Below are 20761 nucleotides of genomic sequence, written 5' to 3'. Positions count from 1 at the left end.
TCTGTGTGTAGGTGTATGTGTGTGTATATATACATGTACATGTATGTGTGTGTTCACATCCATGCACGTGTGCTACTACTGAGGCTTGAACTCACTCAGGGCTTGGGCACTGTCTTGCTTTTTGTTCAAGGATAGCACTCTACCACTTGATGCACAGCTGCAGGTCCAGCATTTTGCTGGTTAATTGTAGATAAGAGCTTTGTGAACTTTCCTGTCTAGACTGGCTTCAAACTCTGATGCTCAGATCTCAGCCTCCTGAGTAGCTCAGATTACAGGCTTGAGTTACCTGTGTTCTGAAGCCCAGGCCTTTATGAAACTATGCAGCAAACCTAAAGAATACTGAACAAGGTATATCCTCTCACTAGCACATCATGATGGACAATAAGGGCTTTATAACCTGACCCTCCATCATATACTCTTGCCCTCTTAAGCCATGATCTACACAAATATTTCCAACAGAAGGACTCATCAGGAAACTTTCTTCAGTTGAAAAAGTATCTAGATGCAAAGAAGTTGGATATACTCTGTGAAACACCTAGGGATACAAGTGCCACCTCTAACTGAGACTTTGGTCTCTCACTGACCACCAGAAAGCTAAGGAGCAAGAGCCAAACGTCTGGTCAGTCAGTTAAGGCAGGCAGGTGGGCCATCTACACTCACGTGAACAGTTCAGCAAGGATCCACAGGAGCATCTTGTATAATCTGTACTAGTGGCCTAAAGATGACTGCAGATGGGTGGGAATACTAAGAACTTGTCAAGAGGAGGTGAAGGTAAGTGATTTCAAAATATCAATCCCTATTAACGGTAGATGACTGCCAAATTAATCATGGTCATCCATCTTGCAAATTTCTGATCAAAAGACAGTCTGAAAACAATGTATGTTGAGTAGAAACCATTCTTCCCATTTGGATCTTTTTCCAGAATAACCATACGCAGTTGTATCCTCTCTAAGGATTCTGGGCAGAGGTAGCAAACCACAGGTCTCAGTCAGCTCCACCATCACAAGGGGAAAAACCCATGCTCCTCAGTGTGCTGTGTGGTCAGCATTTTTCATATAGGTATTCAATAAATGGCATGAGATAATGAACACTTTATTGTAAAACAGGCTTTGTGAGGGATGGTTCTGCTCAATGAAGGCTAACATTAAGTATTTTGGGCAGGCTCAAGGTAGGCTGGGATACTTTGTATGTTAGATTGCTAAATGTATTTTCTACTTACGTATTGTCTGCCAACTTATGATGGCATCTATATACAGAACAAAAGAAAAAATAAACAAGAAGGAAGAAGAATAAAAAAAATCCATCTTGATGTGGCTGACAGATATAAAGAAGTGAACTCTAACAGCAACCCAATGGCTTTACTCCATCAAAGAGCAAACTAGAAGCTTCCAGGGCCCAAACATCCTTTAAGCTAATAACAGCAATAGCATCTACATTTTCTATCTTTTCCCTCCAATTCATATAACTGCTTTGAAAGACTCATTTTATCCCAAATTGGTCTCCTTCTTTCTTCCCAACCTCCCACTTCTAACCCTTTCCAATAATTCAAATACATAAAAATGAAGTGAAAAGAAACTTTCCCAAAGCAAGCATCCTCATTTCTGTTAGAAGCAAGATGACCTAGAAAGGAGGTGCATTCCCACTGTGATCTGTCACTGGCTAGAGGAAAGTGGAGGTGAGGAAGGGAGGGAGACCAGCAGGAAGCCCCAGGTGCACATGGTACCTGAAATAGGCTCAGTGGTCTAGATGTGTGATTCTCATGAGTTCCGCTTAGGCAAAATTATAAGAGAGCAATGGACTTCACGTCCCATTCTACTGCACTATCATCAGGGAAAGAGCAGAGTCTTGTTTCCAAGCCTGAGGGAGCCCAGCCAGTAAGCATACCTTTGTCAGGTGAGGAGTACACCAGTATGAATAGTGCTGAGCAGCTCTCTAACATAACAAGGGTCCAAGTGAAGCAACAGCATTGCTTAGTTGCTCTAACAAAATGTCTTAGACGTTTATGTCTCACAGTCCTAGGAGGCTACAAGTCCAAGTCCAAGATGCAGGCAGATCCTGGTTAAGACTCTTTCCCTGGGTTACACAGTCAACTTCTTACTGTGCCCTTCCATGTGGCCCAGAGGCAATAATCTCTCTGCTGTCTCTTCTTAAAGGGCACTAATCCCCTTAACTCTTTTCTTAAAAGCCCAGTCTACAAATACAGCCAACCTGGATGTTGCCACATTTACTTCACTGCACTCTCACGCAGTTCCAGGTGGAACTGCATCACAGCTGAACTCAGATCCTCATTTTCCATTGTGCTGAGCTGAGGGCCCATCAGTGTAAGGTAATGGGGGCACCAACCAAATAGGCAGACCCAGGAGATGCAGGACTGAAAATGAGGTGAGGAGAACCCTCATGGCACCAAAGGCAGAACTGAGGAATACCCTAAGCAAAGAGCAAGGAAGAGGAAAGCAGAGGACACCCCACTACCACTACCATCATCCCTAGAAGATACCAAAACTCACCTCCTGCAAATCTAACCACTGTCCTATGAACTTGATATTGGCATCACCATGGAGACGAGTACCAAGTAGCAGCAGTCAAGGTCCTGCTCAATGATAGCAGCCCTAATGAGGGGGCAGAAGTGTCAAGAGGCCATGAAAGGAGGAAAGAAAAGGAATTCAGGAGTAGGGAGGGAGAGGCCAGAACAAAGCTAAAGAGGAGAGGCTAAGTGTGGAGGAGATTAAAGGGATAGTAGGGGGAAAACAAAGGAGGGGGTAACAATGCTCAATAGGAAATGCACTCATTACCTAACTCATGTAACTGTAACCCTTCTGTACAGTATCCTTACAATAAAAAATATTTTTTAAAAAAAACATATTAACAGTAGTGGAGATGAGGGCCACACCCTAGACTCCCACAGGAAGGCAGGCAAGGATGTAACAATATGGGCTGACATAGCCCATGCTGACTGATCCTCACTCACAAGCCCTGCAAAACACCTCCTTCTTCCTTCTTGGCCTAAATGTATGGACAAGACTCTCAGCTAAATGATCTGCTTGGTGTTTTGTGCCAAAGGAGGAGCCAAGAGCCCTGTGGAGACCAGGGTTGACTTTAAGACTAAAGACTGAGGCTCCCATTCAAAAGTGTGTCCAATCAACCTAGTCTTTCAAACCTCAGGCTGCATACACTGGGCTTCATGGCTGTTCCACAGTGCTCAGAGCAACAAGCACACAGCAGAGTGCTCTATGCAGACTCAGGGCAAGTTATCTGTCTGCTCCCAGAGTTGTCTGTATATGGATTCCCCACCTAAACTGGGTGCTTCAATACCCTCAATTAACCATTCCATCCATAGCACTGAGTATGGGGCCCTTAGCAGAACCAAGAATCAATAAAAGGTTGGCTGGATAAATGGACTCATTAACTGACCATTCGCATCAGTGAAAAGGATACAAGTATAAGGCAAATAAGGCAGAAGGCAAATGAGAAAATCTACACATGGATGAAGATTAGCCACATGCATGTCTAAAAACAGCTGTGTGAGTGTGTGTGTGTGTGTGTGTGTGTGTGTGTGTGTGTGTGTGTGTGTGTGTATGCAAATGTAGTAGATACAGGAGCAGGGACTGCCTGAGTAATTTGTATTTCCTCAGAGTCACCTGGACCAAAACTACTGCACCACTACCACCAGCCATAATATTTATTCTCTTCAGCAAACCAGGTAAGAGCCAATAAATAAATAGACATAGCACTTACTAGGAATTGCACATCTTTCATCTGGCCTCCTGTTAAGCTCTAGGGTGACATTTGTGTGTGACAGAGTTCTCCCAGGCCTTTGCTCACTAAGCACAAAGGCAAACATGACCGTGTGCTGGGTGGAGCTGGACACACTACTGAGCAGAGCCACCCAAGACCATGCTGGGGCTACACAGCTCCCACTCGCTGGTGAGATAGACCCTCTTCCTGCGTTCAGGGCATGAGTGCTTGTCTGTGGGTACTCCTGGGCTCTCAGGAGAGTATACAAGGAAGCATAAACCTAGGATTTTTTTTAACTTTAAATGTTTTTTATTGTGAAAATACTGTACAAAGGGGTTACAGTTACATGAGCAAGGTAATGAGTATATTTCTTATCCAGCATTGTTGCTTCCTCCTTCGTTTTTCCCCTACCATCCCTTCCCTTCCACCTACTTAGCTACACACACCCCCACCCCCTGCCTAAATTGTAAAGTTCGTTTTTTGGTTCTTCTGGTGGAGACACTCAGGATGCTGTTTCAATTTCATGGATTTGAATAAGAATAATTATACTTATGACGCCTCCCCCCGCCCCTGCCAGCAACAGCCTCATCACTATAAAATGTCTACAGACATTTCAAGGGAAGACACCTTCCAACTAGGTTCACAAATGCCAAAGTCACCTAAGCTTCTAAGCAATACTACAAGAACCACTGCCTGCTTCAAAAATAATTTTTAAAGCCAGGTGTGGTAGTTTATACCTGGAATTCCAGCTACATGGAAAAATAGTGGTAGCAAGACCATACTGAAGCCAGCCCTAGGTTAAAAAGCAAACAAACAAAAGAAAAAAAAAGCCTTCAAGATCCTGTCTGAAAAATAACTAAAGGAAAAAGGCATGGAGGTGTGAGTCAAGTAATAGAATACCTACTTAGTTCAAAATACCACTAAAAAACATTTAAAAATTATTTTAAATAGAAGGTCACATCTGTCAGTACCTGCTTGTTCTCAGCTCCATCCATGTATCCCATGATGCCAATACCTCTACATACTGTAAGAAGGTTGAAATGGTATACATCACAATCACCTGGGATTACTCACAGTCAGGAACAGTGGCTGGATAACATATCTGACATACCATATATCCAGACAAAGCCTCTGCCCCTTGGTTCACAGCTTCACTGGACTAAGTGAGAATGCTATATGGAAAGCATCTGTATCTTCTGACTTACCAACACTCTTGACTTAAATGACCACAATTAGCCAGGTGCTGGTGGCTCATGACTGTTAGGCATTTGGGCTCATGCCTAGCTATTCATGAGGCTGAGATATGAAGATCTCAGTTTGAAGCCAGAATGGTCAGAGAATCCACAAAATTCTTACCTCTAATAAACCAGCAAAAAGCCAGAAAACGGAGCTGTGGCTCAAATGGTAGAGAGCCAGCTTTGAATGTAAAAGCTAAGCAACAGTGCCCAAGGCAAGCCCTGAGTTCAAATCTCAGTACCAGCACATGCGCAGGTAAACGTGCACATACACACAATGACCTCAATTATAATACAACAATTATAAAAACCTATTTATTCTTAGCTACAAACAGCCAGGTGGCAATGGCTCATACCTGTAATCCTACTCAGGAGGTTGAGATCTGTGGATCATGGTTCAAAGGCAGCCCGATCAGGAAAGTCCGTGAGACTTCTCCAATAAACCACTCAGAAAATCGGAAGTGGCGCTGTGGCTCAAGTGGTAGAGCACTGGCCTTGAGCTGAAGAGCTGAGGGACAGAGCTCAGGCCCAGAATACAAGCCCCACAACCAACAACAACAAAAAAAAAAAGACCCACAAACGTTTCCAGGTTGTACTTCCTTTACCTCTTCCCTAGTGGGACAAGGAAAGAAAAGGTTGCATGCCACTGTATTCTTTTTTTATTGTGAAAATACTGTACAGAAGGGTTACAATTACATGGGCAAGATAATGAATACATTTCTTATCAAGCATTGTAGCCTCCTCCTTTGTTTCCCCTTCCCATCACTTCCCATCCCCCCCCCCCCCCACCAAAGTTGTAAAGTTCGTTTTCGACATAACAACTTGTACTTCTCATTATTGCAACGGGTCCACCTGTATCCCTATTTAAACGATTTGTTTTTCCCCTTCCCCTCCACAAATTATCATGCCACTGTATTCTGAGCAGAGTTTCTGGCAGAGAGTAGAAATCAAAGACATTTCTGAAATGTAGCATGCCCCTTTGCTTTGATAAAGCCAACACTAACATTTATTAGACCCAAAAGGCTGCATCAAACAGCCTGTCACATACTCAATGAGACCCTTGCTTCCTGGTTCTTCTCAAACCCCTGCCCTCACTGGGACAACGCTAGGATGGGAACAGGCCAGCAATAATGCAATATGTGCTTTCTTGTCTATAAAGGAATGTCATCCCCATCAAATGCCATGCCCCAAGTTCAGGGTGTCAGTGGCATGCCATCGCGAACAGAGAACTACCCACTGTGACCCAGGGTTGCCAATACAACAAGGTGACCTGAAAAGACAAATGACACTCTATGTTTGGCAGGCAAAAGGGTGTTTCATTTTGTCCTGAAAATTCCAAATGTATCTATATCACTCACAAGGCAATCACACACAGAGAGGAGAAAAAGGCTCCTCCCGTTTCTAAGAGTTTCCAGTGGCAAATCCCCCACTGAGTGAAAGGGCATCAGAGGTCTCTTGGGGACCGAGGACCCTAGCACTTCCCTTGAAAAGCATGAGGTCTTCATTTTTTATCTTTTTCTAGAGAAAAAAAAAAGATATATAATCTATTTACGTAAGGTTATTGCCCTGCATATTATTGAGTTTCTTCCTGCTAATATATTTTACAATCCTCAAAGACATAAGCTCAATCAAATTCAACATTGTTCCCCACTAACGGCCTCCTCCTCAGTAATTGGACTCACCTTTATTAGGGGCCAATATGTGTCAAGTCTATACCGCAAGTACCTAGATGCCCAGACATCCAGGTGCTCAGGGACCACCAAATCTGCCTCCAGCTATTCTTACTCCAAGTTATAAAGCATGTTGGTCACAGCCCTGGATGAATGTGGGCATAACTTTACAACTAGCTTTGCTTTTCACCTTCATGAGGACCAAAAGTTACACAAATCTACCTGCACAATAGCTACTGTCAATATCTCAACAGAACAAAACTGAGGCTCGAGAGTCCTTTATCCTGTCCTCTGCCTTCCCTGGGCTGGAATAAGTTCATTTGAAATTTTTCCTTCTCCCAGTGCTGGCCTATCCAATTCCATCATTACAGCTGCTTAGTGGGCTGGGAAATGTGGCTTAGTGGTAGAGTACTTGCCTAGCATGCATAAAGCCCTAGGTTTGATTCCTCAGTACCACATAGACAGAAAAATCCAGAAGTGTCGCTGTGGTAGAGTGCTCGCCTTAAGCAAAAGAAGCCTAGGGACAGTGCCCGGGCCCTGAGTTCAAGCCCCAGGAATGGCCAAAAAAAAAAAAAACAACACACAAACATATATATATAGCTCCTTAGTTTCTCTCTTACACTATCTTTTGGTGACTTGCTCTTTTCCTTCCATTCCTGTTGCCAACCTCATATACAACCTCACTTACTCAGTAGATAAGCCCATGGCTTCCAGGAATGAGGACAGCAGCCAGCCTTGGTGTGCTAAACTAGTGTCATGTCCGCTCATAGAATCATTCTTCCTGTCTGCTTCTCTTTGTGCCATTACTGGGGCTCAAACTCAGGGCTTGGGTGCTGTCCTGTCCACATCCCACTTTCTAGACATTAGTTGGAGATAACTGTCTCATGGATGTTCCTGCCTGGGCTAGTTTTAAACTTTTGATCATGAAATCTGTCTCCTGGGTACGTAGGATTACAAGCATGAGCCACCAGCACCTGGCTCACCCACTGTCTTGACAAGGAAACTGGGTTTGAATGGAAACATGCCATGGTATGTGAGGATGGCTCATGAGCACTGCCCTCAAGTCACCTGAGTTCAATCCCTTCCCAGACCAGCACCCACCAAGTCAAGGCCTGTAAGCTCTGTGCTAGCTCCCCCAAACCTCTACTTCATCATCCCCTGCACCTCTCCATTGAGAAGCCACACTTCTTCATCAGGGGCTGGAGACAGGTCTGTGCTCCCAAGAGCTTTCTGCTGACTTGGCTCCCTGCCACTCACAAGAGTTTCCTGCACTCACCTCGAGGCTTCTCCTATATAACTAATGAGAAGGGACAAATGGTGTCCACCTGCCATGGGCATCCAGACTTATAGTGATCACATGGAAAGCGTACAATCATTACTCTACATCTGTCCAGGATGGATGTGTTCCAGAACCTTGCTTGGATTTCAATATCTGTGTATGGTTTAGTCCCTTATATAAAATAGTACAGTATTTGCAGAGAAAATAGGTACCTTCTTCCATAGACTTTAACTCATCTCTACGCCGTACCGTCCTCAATGCAGATGCTATGTAAATTGTTGCTGTGCTCTGTTGTTCAGAGAATGATGGCAAAAATCAAAAGCCTGTGCATGTTCAAAACAGATATAATTTTGTTCACTGTATTTTCTATCCACAGATGAGAAACCTGCAGAGAGCTTGACTGTATGTACCTGGCCAACCATTTATTCCTAGAAAATCTCTCAGATCTGAGCCAGCTAAAGCCTGCCTCTGCTCCGTGGGAGCCCCCAGCAGGGCTGCTGCGACATCTCCTAAGACAAGTTTCAGCGGCTCCCAACTCTTCCCTTCTGTTTCATAAGAAACAGCGTTGTCCACAAATGTTCGGGGTGGCTTTACATGTCATTCATCCAAGGCCTCTTGGCATGTCTCCTCCTTGGCCTGGGCTCAGCAGCCCCCTCTGTGGCAGGTAATGGTAGCAGTGACAGTGGAGGACCAGCATGTGACCAAGATTCAGGATACCAGGTTCCACAGCACAGAAACATTTTGTTGACAACTATTCTTAACAAGAATGCTCACAAAAACTGAAGCTTTGAAGAGCTGAAGCTAAATAGTGTCTCCGCAGCTGTCACCTTTGTGTCACTGGCTGAGTGGCCAGGAAGCTGGCATGTGAGTTAAGTGGGATTGGGCACACGGAGCACATTGCAGTCAGCATCTTATTACAAACATTATCACTGTCACCATCACCCAAGATTCCCTTTGACAGAAATGGATAAATATCAGCATCTTTATGGGCTCAGCCTCAAGAAACTAAGGATTGAGCAGAACCAACTTTGTCCCTCATGTAAAAGAACAAGGGTCCACAAAGAGTAGAGAAGGCAAACAGCACCCAACTCATACCAGGGCCAGGGTGAAGCATCACCCAGAGAGGAAGAAGCAGGCCATGTACTTAGAGCCCAGGACTGTCAGAAACCTTTGTAGATAAACACAGTAACCCTTGATACCTCAGCACAGCCTATGGGAGTCATGCAGAGCCACAGGGAAGGAGGGGCTTGGCCTGTCTGCTGTTGCCTACATAGCCCAGGAAATGTGTCAGGGAGAGAGGCTAGACCAGGCAGGGACAGGAGACAGGAAGCAGCAGGCAGGAGATTCAGAAGCAAAGCAAGCCAGGCCCAGCATGAGGATGGCATGAGCAGCAACAATCACTCAGCCCAATATCAAGGCAGGTCATCCTTGTGTCCTAGGCCTGGGATGACTTTGTAAAGAGCCAGGCACGGCAGCTCACACTTCTAAACTTAGCTACTTAGGAGGCTGAGATTGGGAGAATCATTGTTTGAAGCAAGTCCAGGCAAAAAGTATACAAGACTATCTCAGTGGAAGAAGCTAGGTAGTATCGAGTGTGCCTGTCAAACCAGCAACCATCAGAAGCCTAAAACAGTTGAATCACAGAAAAGGAAATACCTAGAGATAAGGCTCAGCATTACAATACCTACTGAGCAAGCACAAGGCTCTAAGTTCAAACCTCAACACAGAAAAAAAAAAGTATAATCCTTGACAATTGAAAACAGAAAAGCAAAGAACCAAATGAATCATCCTCAAGTTCCCTTTAGGCTCCTAAATAATCCTTTAGCACACATGACTTAGAACTCCAGGCAGGGAAGTCTGACATCACCCAAGAAGTCTGAGAAAAGACCTGTTTCCTCTATAAGCAGAGCCTTGGCCCTTTCAACAAACCAATTATTATCAAAAGCTCTAATTCACACATAATTGGCTTTTTCAAAAACTGTAAACAAATGTGTTTTCAGCTCTTTTCATGCATGGATGAGTACATGTGTTTCTCTTACTTACTGAAAACTCAAGAATAGCCAATGCTCTGGTCACATGGCCTTCCAGCTTTTCTTATGAGAACTAGCAATATTCATGTTACAAGGACACACCATCCAAGGCCGTGAGTAAAGGAATGAAAACCTACTCTCACACCAGGAAAGCTAAACAAACTAGACTATCTTTTGCTCATTTTTATCTACAGCAAAGGAACTTATCTACAATGAATACAGCATTGCTGCCAATATATTCATGAATTTGCAAATGTTTTCTCTATCAGACAAAGGCTGATCTTTGTCGCGAAGATCACACCCTCCAACTGAAGTGACTCTGTAGAGGGATGGTCTCCTTCAAATGTCTCTTTCTACCACAGAGTAGTTGAGCTAGCCCATTCCACAAACAAGCCAGCATCTAAGAGTGAACCAAGGTAAGACCAGCAGGCCCATCAAGAAACATTTAATAAATGTTCTTTCCATTATTGCTAGACAACATGAGGCAGGCCCTTCATCCAATGTGACATGTGAAGACAGACACACAGGGCATACACCAAGTGATGACAAAGGCGGAGACTGCAGTGATGCAGCTGAGAGCTGAGAAATAAGAAAGACTGTCAACAACCCCAGAATCTGGAAGAGACAGGAAGGACATCCCCATGGGCTTTCAAGCAAAGCTCTGCCCACACTCCAGCCTCCAGGACTCTGAGGCAATAAACTTTTGTTGTTCTAAACTTCATGGTTTATGAACTTTGTTATGTCAATTTAGGAAACTAAGTTTCTGGCAATGTAAGGACTATTTCCAAGGCAATATTGTGGCTATCCTTCTGAAAGATTCGTGCCCAGACTGCCAGCAGCCTCACTGCCAGCAGCTATGGATGGATCCTACAGACATCATCCAGGGGCTCAAGTAGGAACAAAGATCCAACCTATTGTCTCTTCAATTGTGAAACAATATGGGAAGCTTTCAAAATGACCACAAGTTCAAACATGGAGCCTTCGGAAGTCTATAATTTAAGTATACTCAATAAAATTCAAATACTGGTGATCAGACAAGGAGAAAGATACAGCAATCATTGCTGGACCCAGTAACCAAAGATGTTCTGTGGCCTTCCAAATGTTCTGAAGAACATGAAGGAATGACTCAAGCACTTAGACCAAATTAAAAGCTATGAGAGGGGAGAATCAACAGACTGTCATCTCCAAGGAGCAGACTGGCTTCTTACTGTGACAAACTATGGTAAGTCATATGAGATGCTGCCATCTTAGCTTTCTAGCACTGTAACCAATGCCCAAGACATTCAACTTACAAAGAAGAAAGGTTAATCCGAGCTTTCGGCTCATGGGTCAGTTGGCCCCATTGCTTTGGATCAGTGGCAACATATGGTAAGAATGAACACTGGAGCAAAACCATTCACCTGATGGCCAGGATTCGAGAATGGAAGGAAGAGAAAAGAGCTGGGGTTCCACCATCACCACCAAGAGCATGCCCCTAGTGACCGTAGGACCTCCTAATGCTTCCTCTCCTCCAAACAGAGCCAAGCTAAGACTGTATCTTTAGGATATGTGCAAGATACAAATGACAGCAAAGGCTATCACTAGGGAAACTTGGGTGTGTGCTGTCATCACGACTTTTCTGTAAACCCGAAACTGTTCTAAAGTTTATTATTTTTAAAAGCCAAATGTCAACACAAGTAAGAATAACATCAGTAACAGTAACAATTACTAAAGCAAAGCATGGTGGTTCACACCTGTAATTCCAGTTAGGAGGAGGCATAAGTAAGAAGAGCACAGTCAGAGACTGCCTTGGGCAAAAAGCAGACCCTATCTGAAAAACAGCTGAAGTAAAAAAGGAAGAAGGCATGACCAATGGCTAAGTGTAAAGCCCTGAGTCCAAACCTCTTTAATGATAAAAGAACACATTATTTTATACCTCAAATAGATATAATATATAGAAGAACATGGCTGGGGATAGGCAAACACATCACATCTTAATTTGTCCTGATAGGTCCTAAAGTGTCACTAGAGAACAATGGCTTCATGTCAGATTCTGCCCTGCACCATCCAATGTCCCATCTACCTGTGAGGAGAGGAAGGTTTGTGGGGAAGACATGGTCTAGAATGGCTGTCAACTTCATTTGACTGTCTAGAAATCACTAAGGACATAGCTGGTACCTACTATAATCAACTCACTCTGTGAAGTTCAAACCCAGGACCCTAATTTCCAAGGAGGTCTGAGAGTCCTGGCTACAGTTTAGGTATGTGGGACTCCCAGGGATTTGTGGGTTACAAGCCCATCCCTAACGCAGATGTTGGGAGGTGGTGGGACCTTTAAGAGGCAGGCCTCAGTTAGAGGTGACTGGAGGAAGGAGGTGCTGCTCTCAGAAGGAGTAGTTCTTGAGAAACTCCAATTAGTTCTGCCAGAGACCTGGTTTAAAAGAATGAACCTGGTCCCTCCCCAGGCTCTAGTTTCCAGTCTCACCTGTAGCCTCTCCCTACCACACCCCCCTTGCCTGCCTTGAAGTGCTCACCAGAGGACAAACACATGACACTGTCAATATTAAGACTTTTGGCCTCCAGAACTGTGAGATAAATAAACCCTTCCCCTTAATAAAGTATCTGGCCTCAGATATTTCATTATAGTAATGGGAAGGAGATTAATGCAACCCCTCCCCCCCAGTTTAATCTCCAAAGCTCCCATCAGAGTTTCTGAGCACATTTTATGGGGTACAGGACTGACTCAATTGCCAGCTCAGGTCTGTGGGGGATACCATCCATCTTCCTCATTTGGGATAACTGGATCCATCAAACAAGAGAGGGGGAAGGAGGAGAGAAATAAGAGAGAGGAGAGAGAAAGAGAGGAGAGAGGAGGAAGGAGGGGGGGGAGAGCGAGGAAAGGAGGGAAGAAGGGAAGGAAGGAGAAGAAATCATCCATCTTCCCTTATTTGGGATCTTTCAAACACATGGGGGGGAGAAAAGGAGAGAAGAGAAACAGGAAGAGAGAGGGAAGAGAAATAGGGAGGGAGGAAGGAAGGAAGGAAGGAAGGAAGGAAGGAGGGAGGGAGGGAGGGAGGGAGGGAGGGAAGAGAGAGAGGACAGAGAGGAGAAAGACCCAGGTAAGTATCACCCCAAAACAGTGTAAGACAAGCTCAGTCTAGGCACTAACAGCATTCAACACCACTGCATTGCAGTTTCTTACTATTTCCCTCCATTTTTACATATTTCTTCGAGGGAACCCCAAAGTTAGAGTCTGCCACCTTTTCAATGCTAGTTCTGTGACAGCTGAGACACAACTCATTCTGCTGGTCCAGCTGTTTTGGCAGAAACAAAGTAGAGTGCAGAAGACTGAGAAATACCTTTCCGGCTTTTGTAACTTACTTAAGTCTCCAGGCAAGCAGCCTCCTGGTCTACTTTGTTCCCCAACTGCTTCCCTCAGGCAACAGCAGGAATGTGTTATAGGAGCCTCTTCTGAAATTCAGGGCAGTCCTGCTCAGGAGTCCACCCAGTCCACCAAAACAAAAGGCCACAGATGGTGGGGCTTGTCAGCAACAGAACATTCTGAAGTCATTTCTGACAGTTTTGCAGGCTAAAGTCCAAGATGGAAGCAGGGGAAAGTTTGGTGACTGGTGAAGATTTGTTTCCTGGTTCACAGACAGCACGTCTGTCTGCATCCTCGCATGGGAAGGGGCAAGGGTCTCTCTATTCTCTTTTAGAAGGACACCAATCCCATTTATGAAGACTTCCACTCATGATCTAATGACCACATAACCCCAGAACCCTGGGGGTGGAATCATAGCATATGAATTCTGTAGGAACACAAAGATTCAGACCAAGCAATGGTCACACTCTGATATATGACTGCTTTTTTACCATTCACAATGGTGTCCAGGTGAAGGTTACAAAAAGCATGAGTTTCATTTAAGACAATACCCACTTGGACAAGACACAGGCCATGAAGGAGAAAAAAGATGAGGATGAACATAATTTAAACTCAGACACTAAATGAAAATAAAGGAGCACGTACATGCATACGTGCATGTAACTGTCAAAACGAAATTCATTCTTTTTTTTTAAGTTGTGGGGCTTGAACTCAGGGGCCTGAGTACTGTCCCTGAGCTCTTTTTTTTTTTTTTTTTTTTTGGGGGTGGGGGCGGGTCCGGTCATGGGGCCTGAATTCTGGGCCTGAGCACTGTCCCTCAGCTCTTCAGCTCAAGGCTAGCGCTCTACCACTTGAGCCACAGCACCACTTCCGGCTTTTTTCTTTTTTCTTATTGGTGCTGAGGAATCAAACCCAGGGCCTCAGGCATGCAAGGCAAGCGCTCTACCACTGAGCCACCTTCCCAGCCCCTCCCTGAGCTCTTTTGCTCAAGGCTAGTGCTCTACCACTTTGAGCAACAGCCCCACTTCCGGTTTTTGAGTGGTCCTGTGGAGGTAAGAGTCTCAAAAGGACTTTTCTGCCCTGGCTGACTTTGAACTGCAATCCTCAGATCTCAGCTTCCTGAGTAGTTAGGATTACCAGCATGAACCACCAGGGCCTGAAGCACAAAACTCCTTCTTTCGTACAATTAACATATGCTAAAATAAACAGGTTAGATGGATATTTCATTTAGGTAAATTTACAAATATGCAAACCAAATCATAGACATAAATATCTGGTAGATATCTAAATATTTGCGACAATCAGGCTCTAAATAAATCAAGATCCTGAAAGCAAAGGTTGTCTGATTGGTTTTTGCCAATACCAGGGTTGAACTCAGGGGCCTTAGGGTTGCAAGGCTGGTACTATACTACTGAATCATACTTCCAGCCTGGCTTTTTGCTGGTTTTTGGGATATTGAATCTTTCAAACTTTTCTGCCTAGACTGACTTTGGCCTGCCATCCTCCTCCAAGTCTCAGCCTCCTGAGTAGCTAGGATTATAGAAAGAGTGAGCAACTGACGCCCACCTACAGCAAAAGTTTTAGTATTGTAATTTTCACTTGAAAAACAATTCTGCATTCTTGTTTAATCTTAGAACCAGAAATTTTAAAGGAAAAGTATACTTCATTTTTAATGCATGCAAGATATGCTTGGTTAAGATAATGTCACATGTACAGAAAAGTGAGAAGTAACCGGATAGGAAGAAAGAGAGGCAGTTTGTGAAGCACAGAAGCAAACTAAAGAAGTGAGGGAGGAAAAACACAGGAAGTGCAGGGTTCACTCCATGGTGAAGTAGGTGGGTACATTTAGGACAGCACCAGGAAGCTGGCAGGAGGCTTACCACACACAGGTTTCACAAATCCAGTGATACTCTCAGGCTATTTTCCCCAGGTCAGTTCTGCCTGTTCTACAGCTACGGAAATTAATCCTGTCATACAGAATAGATGACTCCACAGAGCAAAATCTTTGCTAGGGAATTGCTGTGCCTGTATCTGGGAGTGTGCACTTTGAGCTACAGGCTAACAAAGAGGCCCAATTCAAAGGCTGCAATATAAGCGGAATGAGCGTATATAGGTCTTTCTTCTCCTCCTCCCTGTGCCACATTCAGGATTGGAAAAGCAAGTTCCCTCCTGCATCTGCCCACAAGGTCAGGCATGCAGTGGAGTATGGGTCCACACCCAGGGGCTACAGTCTGCCCTTGGAAACCAGAGTCAGCTGGAATGCTGCAACCTAGCAACATGTCATTTGTCAGGGGGTAAATGGGAACAGTGCCACATTCTGCTAGGTAAGTGCTCTATATGATAATCAGATGGCAATCAACTTAATGCATCCCTTTGGCTATGGGTTTAATCTCACCATGAAATACTCAAAAGGGTGAAAATTTAATCTAACCATGGGATTTAGAAGTAGGGTTTCTGGGAAGTGATTAAGATTAGACAGGATCACAAAGATGTAGCCCCTGTGACTGTATACTGTGACTGTATACTGTATACTGGTGGATTTCTAAGAGAAGGGACAAAGACCAGAATACACACACACACACACACACACACACACACACACACACACACACACACACACACAGTCTGTTGCTATGGGATATCCTGTATACTGTATACTGTATACTGGTGGATTTCTAAGAGAAGAGACAAAGACCAGAATACACACACACACACACACACACACACACACACACACAGTCTGTTGCTATGGGATATCCTGTATACTGTATACTGTATACTGGTGGATTTCTAAGAGAAGGGACAAAGACCAGAATACACACACACACACACACACACACATACACACACTCACACTCATACACACACAGAGTCTGTTGCTATGGGATATCCTGACCATAATTAGTAAGAAGTCATCACCAGACACAGTCCCTTGACCTGAGCCTCCTAGTACCATGAACCAAAATAAAACTAAGTACAAAGCAGATCAAGAAACCTTTCAAATTAATAGAAGTCCCTGAGTTCAGGTCTTTAGGGATAATTCTAACAAATACATCGTACTATTGATTCTCAGTAAAAATTGTTTTCACTTATTTCTCAAAGTTAGTATTTTAAGGACATGGACTATCTGAGCTTAAAAGAGTTAATGTTCTTAGCGCACATTCATAAAGTGATTTCTGTAATAGCCATGATCTTGCCGTACATCATTACCCAGTAGCAACAAGGACCTGAACTCCCAGCCTATGGAGAAATGTGCAGAAACTCCAGGTAATGATGACCATGATTGGCACCATCACTGCATTCTGTATTACTTGTGACAGACTGCCCTGCTGGCAAATCCCACTTGACTCTTACTGAAACTAATGGCTTCCTTCTGGGCCACTGCTGCCTATCCCCTGGTCCCATGAGGTGGTAATCAGGGCAGGTGTATTCTTACACAACACTATCTCCTTCTCCACAGAGCATAGTCAGCTAATTGCCTAGGTGGGCAGCTGGCTGAACTGGGCCAAACATGCCCTTTCTTGAGGGCTGGAATACTGAGCAGATCAGACCAGTCTGCTGGGCACACACACTCAGTGCTGGGTAGGAATGGCAAGTCTATATAAAGTGTGGATAGGGAAGGGCTGAGAGGCAGCAAGCTTTCTAGGTTCTCCCCAGTCTCCTTCAAGCCCTCAGACCCTGACCCAGGGGCCTGTTGACTTTCCTTCATCTTCTCTTTACTTGCCCTAAATTCTTCTCGATTCAAGTAGCTCAGGGGATTCTGACATCTACCCAAAGCTCCTGTGAGCATGGCTCAAGAAGACAGGAAGAAAAGGCCCACAGAGACCAGAGAGCTATAAGCCTCACAAAACCTAGATCTACAGCAAAGGACTTTCCTTGATTCAAAGACAAGCACGAGCTGAATGGATAAGCAAAATCAATTCACTGTTGGAGGACTCTTGTTATCTGTCATTGCAGCACACAACAGCACAGAAGAGCACAGGGTTTTCAAGATCACTTGTGTTCTTCCCCTACAACAGGAGTAACTCACTGCACCTAGGCTTCAAAGAGTGATTCTGTCCCTGTACCTACAAGATCCAGGGTACACATTTGCATTCAATACCTGGTAGGGGAGGGACACAGGCACAGAGGTATCCAGTCCCTATTCCCTGAAACCTAACTGCACATGAATAATTTATAGCCATTCCCTCTGGTTAAAGTGGGTCATGTCAATTTTGTTTCAGATTTTCCCAACTAGGTGGGTGTACACATCGCATCATTAGCATATTTTCCATACTCCACTTCCCCTGACCCACACAGAAAAGATGAACACAATCTTCCATGATCCACCCACTCCATACCAGGTGGCCAAACACTGGGTCATTAATTCTGCCCACACTCTTGGGAGTCTGTGTGCTAGCCATGACCTGCTGGTATCAAGGCTACACATGCCCTACTCTGCATAGCTGGGGCTAGAAACCTGAAAGCTACATTTTAACAGGTCCTTGCCAGCTGGATTGTGGCTAGGGTCTGCTAGGTTGACACTGGAAGGCAGGAGGAAGGACAAAGACTTACCTATTCCCCACTTCTACTCTCAGCAGAATTTCTAATCTGTTCTAGCTCTTCATACTCATTTGTAACCATTCTCCCTGGTCTAGACTGTGGCCATAGGAAATACCTATGAGGCTTCTATTTACTAACAGAGGCCAGCAGAGTGACGCAGAGGCCATCCAAACAATGAAGCCAGAAGTGTGATGACTAGTGGTTGAGTCAAAACAGAAAGAAATCAGAGGGATGTGTCATTCCTCCATCACCTGTGGTATGGTTCCAAATCATCCCCAAAACCTGGGCACAGATTAGCCCTGCTGGGCTGGCTGAGCTAGAACCAGCAAGGACAGCTGGAGGAGGAAGGCACCTGGTTAGTCCATCTGGCTGCCACTAGATGAGCCCTAAGAAGTCTCAAAGTTCCCATTTACAGAGATCCTCAGGTGGGCCAAGGGACCAGCCATGGCAGTCAGTGTGCAGCAGCTCTCCATGGGAAAGTGCCAGGCCACCAGGAAGCAGCCTGACCACAGCTGGAGGACTGCAGGCCCTGGAGGGCAGCCAGGACTAGACTGTCAGAGGCTCAGTAATAAAGTCAACAGCCGTTTCCAGAAGCTGTTGAAATTTCAAGACATTAAAAGTACTTCTAGAAATAGGGGTAAAAGTTGAAGGATGTTCACAGAAAGCCAAGAGTATATAATTGCCAGAGCTGGAACAAAAACTGGGGTGTTCCCAGAAAGGGCATGTAGCAGTGCACAGGAAGTAAGAGCTGATGATGACCCTGAACAGTAGAACACACCCAAGGGGTTCCCTGGGGAAGGCCCAGGCATGAGTGGCCCACACACCTGCTTCTCCCAAGAGGTGCCTGCAATCACGGATGCTCAATATCACAGCCAAAGAGGCCACACCAGAAACACAGTAGGGCACCCTTTCCAGATATTTCCAATGTGGAAGACATTAATTCCCTAAGCCAATGACGGTCAGTTATACCTTGTGCTATTTATTGTTTGGATTTGGGTAAATACAGGGAACCTTGACAACCAGCTTTCTAACCCTCTCATTTCCGGATGAGGAGATGAGAAGTATGATTTGTATATAAGAAAACAAAAAGTCAAAGCACCAGGGCTCAAGTGACTCAATGTAGGTCTGACAACCTATGCCCTACTACTCATTATGACAGCCAGGCACTAAGGGCGAGAAGGTAACAAGGTGGGAAGTCAATCTCCAAACAGCCACAATTAGCTGATTGCTTCTCACTTGAAAAGAAGCATGAAACAGCTCTTTGGTCTATAGCAGAAACTAATCCACGAAATTTTAAATAATGTGTAGAACCCAAAGACAAGAAAGAACCTATCAAAGGATTACAAGATGACAACTGAGAAAAAAACACAAATCAGAGGCAAAATAATTATGCTCAAGCAAAAACAATTTACAATTTTTAAAATTCCATTCAAGTTAAAAATAATATCAATGTTAGCTATTAGTGGCTCACTCCTGTAATCCTAGCTACTCAAGAGATCTGAGAAATACAGTTAGAAGCCAGCCCAAGCAAGAAGTCTATGACTCTTAGCTCCAATTAACTACCAAAAAAGACAGAAATAAAGAGCTGTGGCTCAAGTGGTAGAACACCAGCCTTGCACACAAAAAGCTAAACAACAGCACGGAGGCCCCGAGTTCAAGCCCCAGTACCAATACACACATACCAAAAAATAAATAATAAAATCAAAAGCTGAGCATAGTGGCTCATACAGAAATAAGAGATGAGAGGAGTATAATCCAAGGCCAGCCAGGGCATAAAGGTTTGTAAGACTCGATCTCAACCAATAGCTAACAGGATATATAGCACATGCCTATGACCCCAGCTACAGGGGAAGCACAATGGTTGGCACAGTGGCACGTGCCTGTTTATCCCAGGGAAGAGCAAGTAGGAGAATCACAGCTATGGCAATCCAGCGTATAAAGTGAGGCTCTACCTTAAAAATAACCTATGCAAAGCCAGGTCCTAGTAGCTCATGCCTGTAATCCTAGGTACTCGGGAGATCTGAGACTTGTGGTTCAAAGCCAGCCTGGGCAAGAAATGTCTGTGATATTCTTATCTCCAATTAACCACAAAAAGCTTTCCCTGCTTCTTAGCATATAAAACACTCTGTTCCTTAAAATTGCTATGCTAATAACTTTTATTTCTTAAATCCAAACTCCAGCATTTTGAAATAAGCTAATAAAAACTGTTCTTCCCCTGATGAGGTTAAAGTTGAAGGTGTTATATTTACAGGTCCTGGAAACAACTTGCTAAGACTTTTTTTTGTTTTGTTTTGTTTTTGTTTTTTTGGGTCCGGTCGTGGGGCCTGAACTCTGGGCCTGGGCGCTGTCCCTCAGCTCTTCAGCTCAAGGCTAGCGCTCTACCACTTGAGCCACAGCGCCACTTCCGGCTTTTTTCTTTTTGCTTATGTGGTGCTGAGGAATCGAACCCAGGGCCTCAGGCATGCAAGGCAAGTGCTCTACCACTGAGCCACCTTCCCAGCCCCTTGTTAAGACTCTTGATATGTAATGTTTTAAGACTGTCTTAAGCTTTGGTCAAATTTTTATTCTTACCTAAGATGCCTTAAACTTACTAACATTGCCATTATAAGAATAAAATACACTGTTGTATCTTAATGGAATTATTAAATACTGTTTCACTGGAAAAAAAAAAAAAGCTGGAAGTGAAACTGTGACTCAAATGGTAGAGCACTAATCTTGAGCAAAGAGTTCAGGGACCACACCCAGGCCTGGAGTTCAAGCCCCTGGGCGGGCACAAACACAAACACAAACACACAAACACACACACACACACACACACACACACACACACACACACACATGCAAACAACAGCAGCTAAAGGCATAGTTTAAATGATAAAAGGCCTTCTTAATAAGTGTGAGGCTGAGTT

The 20761-nt window shown here is 44.3% G+C and overlaps 1 protein-coding gene and 1 long non-coding RNA gene across 3 annotated transcripts in view; one reads left to right on the top strand and one right to left on the bottom strand.

The window, feature by feature from the left end:
- The window catches only part of Nck2 (NCK adaptor protein 2), a 150347-nt gene that overhangs the window by 97793 nt on the left and 31793 nt on the right, over nucleotides 1-20761 (bottom strand). The window lies entirely within an intron of this gene.
- LOC122121341 lies at nucleotides 503-20040 on the top strand. The gene is made up of 3 exons (XR_006149925.1): nucleotides 503-512; nucleotides 2186-2189; nucleotides 19948-20040. It is a non-coding gene; the product is annotated as an uncharacterized LOC122121341 (long non-coding RNA).

This window comes from Dipodomys spectabilis, unplaced genomic scaffold (genome assembly GCF_019054845.1).
Source record: "Dipodomys spectabilis isolate Male_0828 unplaced genomic scaffold, ASM1905484v1 ptg000187l, whole genome shotgun sequence".
NCBI lineage: Eukaryota > Metazoa > Chordata > Mammalia > Rodentia > Heteromyidae > Dipodomys > Dipodomys spectabilis.
This window is presented reverse-complemented; position numbering and strand designations above follow the sequence as displayed.